The sequence below is a fragment of the Triticum dicoccoides genome, chromosome 4A (genome assembly GCF_002162155.2).
Source record: "Triticum dicoccoides isolate Atlit2015 ecotype Zavitan chromosome 4A, WEW_v2.0, whole genome shotgun sequence".
NCBI classification, from domain to species: Eukaryota; Viridiplantae; Streptophyta; class Magnoliopsida; order Poales; family Poaceae; genus Triticum; species Triticum dicoccoides.
Window position 1 is genome coordinate 351,191,843 of NC_041386.1, and position 7,378 is coordinate 351,199,220.

The window sequence follows — 7,378 nt, forward strand, 5'->3', positions numbered from 1 at the left end:
CTAGGCGGAAGTATGTCCCAAAGGTTCCCCGATTCCTCATTGCTCATCCTCATTCTTTGGGAATATAGTGCTTCATTAAGTGGGCCCTCATCATCATCTGAATCTTCATGATCTAAATCCTCATCATTAATATCGGGAATCAAATTCAAATAAACAACAGTAAGCTTGGGACTTTCTCCTCTCAAGTAGAAGCTGATAAATTCACCCCCACGAAGACCCATCCGGGCGACCAATGATCCCATTCATCTCCTCCAACCTGGGTGTTCTTTCTCCCCATGAAGACATGCATAGTGTAGGGGCCCCTATGAGCTTCGAAGGTCACCGCGTCTCCGGTGAGCTCATTGAATGCTAATCTCACATATCATGGGATTATCTGTGTAAGAAAAAAATAAAAAAACACACACAATGCATTAGTGGAAATAGCAACAAAAAAATAATTGTTAGAAGGTTCATATATTTTGTTACCACTGAAGGAAGAGAACTAGGCTGGAAGTAGATGCTGAATAGTGTGGCATTACAAAGGCTGGTCCAGCACCTTGACTTGCACAGTCGACATGGTGGTTCTTGCTCCATTATACACAAAACGCATATAAAACACTAAGTTGAATTATAAATGCAAGTATGAAACTCCAATTCAAAATCATGGTCTTGATTTTAGTTTCCCCGCCCAACCAACTCAACTTACACTCACACTCATTCTCCTATTTTCCAAATTCAAAATGGTATCTCACTATAAATCTAGCAAAGGACCTGATATATCAATTTGTACTAATAAATCACATTAGTAATTTAAATCAATTTCTAGTAAATGTCGTCTACCTAAAAAATCAATGCCAATGTCATGCCAATATCATCTACCTAATAAATCAATTTCATAGTACTATCTAATATCAAAAATTTCTGGCTATCGGATCCGCCACCAGCCGAAGGGAGACGCTTGGGGACGGGAAGCAGATCCGCGAAGGGGAGAGGGGAGATCTCACCTCCTTGCCAGAGTTTGTGGTGGCCATGCAGTTCTGGCGGCGAAGAGCGGCGTGGTCGCGGGGCAGCGGCGGCACTGGTCGTGAAGGGGGGAGACGAAGAAGGGTGAAAACAATGAGCTTGTAGTGATGAATCAGACTTGGTGGTTTTTACTGGACATGGGATTTTTTTACTGGCGTGGGCCTAATGGATAGTGTTCTCATAGGCCTAATGGGCCACATCATAGAAAACGATAGCACACTAGAAAAAAAACTCAGAAAATAGCTATATGTATGATTTGAAATAATGTACAATTTAAAATAATGCACTATGTTTTGTAAATATTTCAAAGCCATATATATGATTCAAAATAATGTATCAAGTAGTTGAAATTTTGATAAAATAATTGGAGAATTTGGAATTTATCAAGAAACTTGTGGATACAAGAACATTAGTGGGAGCTCTGACATTTCTGATCTTACATATGTATGACATATTACTTGATAAGAAATAATATAAAGTATATTAACACAAAAAAATTAAAAGCATGTTTCTAAAAGGGACTTAGATCTATTTGATGAAAATCTATATAGATAGATACATCTGATTGTACTAAGACATGTACGGTGAAAAAGTTTTAAAGAAGTTTAAAATGAGAAAATGTTTTCTCAAAATGTCACATGGCATGAAACTGTGCAAGAATCAATAGTTGATGAGCATGTAGGGATGAATAGAATTCAAAATTACTTTAGTAATTGAATTCATTATATATGTTATGAAATGTACACAGCCATATGTTTCGTATGAACTAATCATTAGTAATAAGCACCATAGTGATCCTAGAGAGATTCACTTGGGAGACTTCTTAAAATTGAGTACCTCAATTGGACAAAGATTTTTACTTCTTGGTCATGAAAGGTATAGATACCACCAGAAGCTTGGAAAGAAGAAGGAATGTCGACCTAACGCTCCGTGGGCTTTGAACCTTGATTTTCTGTAAAATTCTCAAACGCTATAGATGTGTAAAAACAGTACTCGATTTCTCACTAGAAAAAACAACAGTCTTTATTGTTGTGTGCATATTAGTCACTGATTATATCTTTGAATAGGACAAACTACTTTCGTAACTCTTGACTATTTCTTGAAACAAGTGTTGAAGCAATGGAAAGAAGCGAACGGTTAAGCTAATGCAGCAAGAAAAGGGATGCAGCAAGTGTCCAAAAATCGGATATGCCCGGTGAAAATTATAAACAAGGCTGAGGAAGGATTTCGTACTGCCACAATGCTCTTGATAGAAGGAAGCATGAATACTGAAGGACTACCTAGTTGAAATAGGAACAACTATGGAAGTCCTCGGCCAAAAAAATATTTCACGGAAAGCCGACAAGGGATTTTCTTAATAACTGGGCGCTTTGATTCTTTGGAACAACTCGATGAATTTAGTGGATCTTTTTAGGAGGCCTTCCATGACCATAGATCAAACCTATCCCATTTTGACAGAGAGTAAACATATCGTACCTAATGACAACTTCGTAAGAATTTTACTTCTATCATACTCCTGCCGTAAAAGATAGTTGCCATCTCGTGGGTATCCATCCTATCTATTCAAAGTGAGTTTTTTTTCATTAACGTGCTTGCACCCACTAGATCATAGTGCTTCTGAATAATATTCCCCACAGAGAAAACTTGAATGTGGATCTATTTATCTGGAATTCCTATCTTCATAAACAAAGAGTTGCCTATCTTCAGAAATGCTGGTATATTTGACTTGCCTTTGTTCTCGCACCGGTGTCTGCCAGGGTCTGAACCATTAGGTAGAGGATCAGCTGAAAGAAAAGGCAGACAAAGATCTTGCGCCAGATCCGTATACATTCAGCACCCTCATTACAACATTTGCTAAGCATGAAAAGTGGTTGGAGCTATGCTTATGTGCACGAAAATGCAGGAGAAAGGATGGCACCCAGAGACGAGGAAGGGCGTAGCAAGCGATGAAATGCTTCGGGGAGTTGAAAATAAGAATAGATCCGGAGATTCACAAATAGGTCAACCTTTTGAACTGCCTGCTGAATCCATGAGCAGGCAAGAGACAACCTGGCGAACTGAAACATCTTAGTAGCCAGAGAAAAAGAAAGGATAATGTTGCTCTTTAGAAAACGCGTATAGTAAGTAGTCTTCGTCGATGGGACAAATGGTCCAGTGTATGCATTACGAGGCAACTAGCATTTTGTCATGGAAGTTCATGAAAGAATGTTCTTGTTTTTCATTGGAAAAACCAACACCGACGTCAAGATCAGTCTCCTTTCCTTTTAAAAGTGAGCGAGCAGAGCTGAAAAAGATGGAGTTACCTGGAGATGGATCTTGATTCTTTAATAACTGATTTAGTGAAAAGGTTGGATTTACCTTACCACTTAAAGATTTTAATTTGCTTAAAAACTCGTAGTTATTGGCCGTGGGAATTAACAAAAAAGTCCTTTAAACAAACCATTCTAAAGTTAGCTGCAAAAGAAATAAACAAACAGATTTCAGGTGAGTTAAAAAATACTTTGATCTCCATTATGAGATGGATCTTGGCGTCCACTCGCGCTTTCGGAAAGTGAAAATCGCCAAGATCGCCAAACATATACAAATTATTGGTGGGAAGCATGTATATACTCTAATGAAACAACCATGCGAAACGGATATTTTTGATTTGCTAGAAATACAGGCAAATCTTATGGATTTCGGAGTTAATAGTGCTTACTTCGCGTAGGCAACGGACTATGGTCAAGCTTTAGCGCAAGTTTCATGTGCCTTATAGAAGCGTCTATCATTATATGTTGTTTATCAAAAACTCTTTTCTCTAAATAATAGAGAGATCTTTTGATAGTCTCACTTCTATCAATGCAATGAAAGAACTATCCCTTCCTATATGTTTGTCCTAATGAGACAAAAAAGAGCCTCCTTCTTTACCACTTTAGGGGATGGGGGTGAAGGGGGGTTTAAATACAACCGGGGCAAAGTGGTTTATGATTGAATCTCAGAGGCATTCTTATCATTTGGTAGATCCAAGTCCATGGCCTATTTCGGGTTCACTCGGAGCTTTGGCAACCACCATAGGAGGTGTGATGTACATGCACTCATTTCAAGGGGGTGCACCACTTCTCGGTTTGGGCCTAATATTTCGCCTTTATACCATGTTCGTATGGTGGCGGGATGTTCTACGTGAATCCACGTTGGAAGGGCATCATACAAAAGTTGTACAATTAGGACCTTGATATGGTTGTATTCTCTTCATAGTCTCGGAGGTTATGTTCCTTTTTGCTTTTTGGGCTTCTTCTCATTCTTCTTTGGCACCTACGGTAGAGATCAGAGGTATTTGGCCCCCAAAAGGGATTGGGGTTTTAGATCCTTGGGAAATCCCTCTTCTTAATACCCCTATTCTCCCTTCACCCGGAGGTGCCGTAACTTGGGATCATCATGCTATACTTGTGGGAAGGAAAAATGAGCAGTTTACGCTTTAGTAGCAACCGTTTCACTGGCTCTAGTATCCACTGGCTTTCAAGGAATGGAATATTACCAAGCACCCTCTACTATTTCGGATAGTATTTATGGTTCTACCTTTTTCTTAGCAACTGGCTTTCATGGTTTGCATGTGATTATAGGTACTCTTTTCTTGATCGCATGTGGTATTCGCCAATATCTTGGTCATCTGACCAAGAAGCATCACGTTGGCTTTGAAGCAGCTGCATGGTACTGGCATTTTGTAGACGTGGTTTGGTTATTCCCATTTGTCTCTATCTATTGGTGGGGAGGTATATGAAAGAAGGGAACGAATAAGTGGATTGAGGAATAAAAGCTCGAAGACAAAGAGAACTTCTCCAGGTACTCAAGATATTGTGTTTGGAGAGGTGTAGATTGTAGATTCCAGCCAAGAAGACCAGAAAAAGATAAGGATAAATAATGTCATATATCTCAGGAGCAAGATCACTTCCTGATGAACAAGTCAGAATTGCCTCAACAAAAATGGATGGAATTGGACCGAAAAAAGCCATTCAGCTTCGTTATCGATTAGGTATCACGTGCATAAAAAGGAAATCAAGTTTGGGAAATGCCACTAAGGAAATGATTTATGGACCATAGTCATTGCTAGATCTATTATTGCTTTATTTTCCTACATCCGGACAAGAAGATCTATTTCTCCCTTCGGGGTGACGCTAGCTGAACTTACTTAGAAATGGTCAATTTTGCCTGCCTTGGAGTAATGATTCCACCATTGGATCTTAGAAACGGAGAAGTCGAGGTCGAAGCCTATCATCAAGGCTATCTACAAATAAAGCATAATCGGAAATGAGCAAATACAAATAAACAAGATCTGGAAGAGTTTCCGCTTTCGCACGCACCTGGACCGCTAGATTATGTTGAAGAATAAGACCTCGCCATGGCACACTCTAGCTTAAAGGTAATGAGCTGATGAAACCAAAGCAAGAGAGGCACCGAAGCAACTCCAGAGATACTTTCTTTGAAATTGGGATTTTGGGGGTCTCAATGGAAGCCAAGGTAGCGCTACTGAATCCCCGTCGTACTGAAGCTACTCCTCTCGCTCTCGATAAAGACAAGGAGGTCATGAAGGAGCTGGAGGGGAAACGTGGGGAGGATGGGCCGGAACCTGAAAACGCGTGCTTGCGCCCCAACCCCGCCCTATCTTGCTCCAGCTTTACGGGGGTGATCGATGACGGCCACGCCGGGGAGATGAACGTCTCTTCATGTATGAGATTATGTGGGAGACTTGAGCGCGTGTTGGAGTCACCCTACTATGGACATGAGATACATCTGGTCCCACTACCCTGTGTCATATTTAAAAGCTGGATCTTGTTGTTCATGGCCCCATTTCTCACTTCACTTAAAATAGAGCCCCCGGGTGTGTCGATATGTATGGAGGGCCAAATTCTTGTTGGCGTTGAGTGTACTAAGTACAAGATTTGCTTACCCGTGTGTCCTAAGATACTGCTGCTTTCCTTATAGCCACGTCTGAAGCAAACAGTGCCTGGGTAAGCTAGTTGATCCCACCCGAGAGCACTAGCGATTCGTATAAGTGTTGGTTTGTCGACTAAGCAGTCGCCTTAGGAGCACGTCGTCAGTATCACACTTGTTATTCGCAAAATCTACCTTCCAAACGATTTCCAGAGGATCGAGCAAGAAAAGGAGATCGTCAATCTCTATTTGAACGCGGTTGCTTTCTGCGTAGCGATGTTTGCTCGTGTCTGTCTTCCGGGTCATCTATAGACGCTTCTGTTTGGATATAAAAACGGATGTATAGGTAGCTTTTAAGGTGATGTATCGTCTGTGGTTCTTCCCGTTGTACATCAATCGTTCACTAAATCGATGAGGAAGGTGAAAGTAGGGCCATCGACTGGGAAGCAAGCATGAAGGAAGATCTCTGGACTTTGGTTTCGAGCTGAACTATTTACTTCTTCTTAAACAATTTATTGCTTTCCATTCCACTACTTCTGCACAAAGCCAACGAGCTTGAAACTTATTGCTACTTCCACTCCGTGAAGATTCTTGGTCATCGTAGTAACACGTATCAAGCACCAATTGAAAGACCCATTCTAGCTTAAAATCAGTCCTCTAACAATTCCTTATTTAGGAGCTTCTTGTGGTGAATTGGGATACCTAAGTATTTTAAAGCTACGGATACACCAAAAAGGTGGGCATATTGAGTCTCGAACTGCTTGCTTTATGCGGCTCAACTATTGCCAGTCAGTACGGATGCATTGGTACTCCAATCCGATATCATAACTTTATTCAATCTCATATCCAGATCCAGATTGGGAGCACGGTCGCTAGTCTGCACCTAAGTTGCCTCGCCTCTCGTGGGGAACGTATTGCATTTTATGCATTCTACCCCGCTTCAATGATTGCTATTGCCCCGCTTTTCTGACTCTTCTCTGCTTCTGAACTTGCCTGCTCTGTTTCTTCGGGTTCAGAGTTAACACCTTCAGGCAATCTTCCAAACTATAATTCTATTTGCCAACTGGAATTCGGGAAGTAGTAGCAACGATGAGATTTCTTGCATTTTAGTACTCGAAAGGATGGATAATTCAGTACTGAACTGCCCGAATCAACCTGAATCAAAAAATGATTTCTCGAATTTTAGTAGAGAAAGCAGATCGAAAACCCCTATTTAATTAGTTCTTTCAAGTCACTCACTAAAGAGGGAAAGAAAGATCAGGGGAAGAAGCAGGGTAGAGGAATTGGTCAAATCATCAGGCTCATGACCTGAAGACTGTAGGTTCGAATCTTGTCCCCGCCTTATCACACGTTAGACAGATACCCAGGATCCGAGTCCTGATCACCTGTTTTGGAATCCCTGTTGTTATGGAAAGTGTTGTTGTGTCAAATCGAGATTATGTGGGCATCTTATTAAGCAATTCGTTCG

The 7,378-nt window shown here is 40.8% G+C and overlaps 1 pseudogene; it reads left to right on the forward strand.

Annotated features, from left to right (window-relative positions):
• Nucleotides 1-3,949: 3,949 nt before the first annotated feature.
• LOC119288902 lies at nt 3,950-4,811 on the forward strand (annotated as a pseudogene).
• Nucleotides 4,812-7,378: the final 2,567 nt, after the last annotated feature.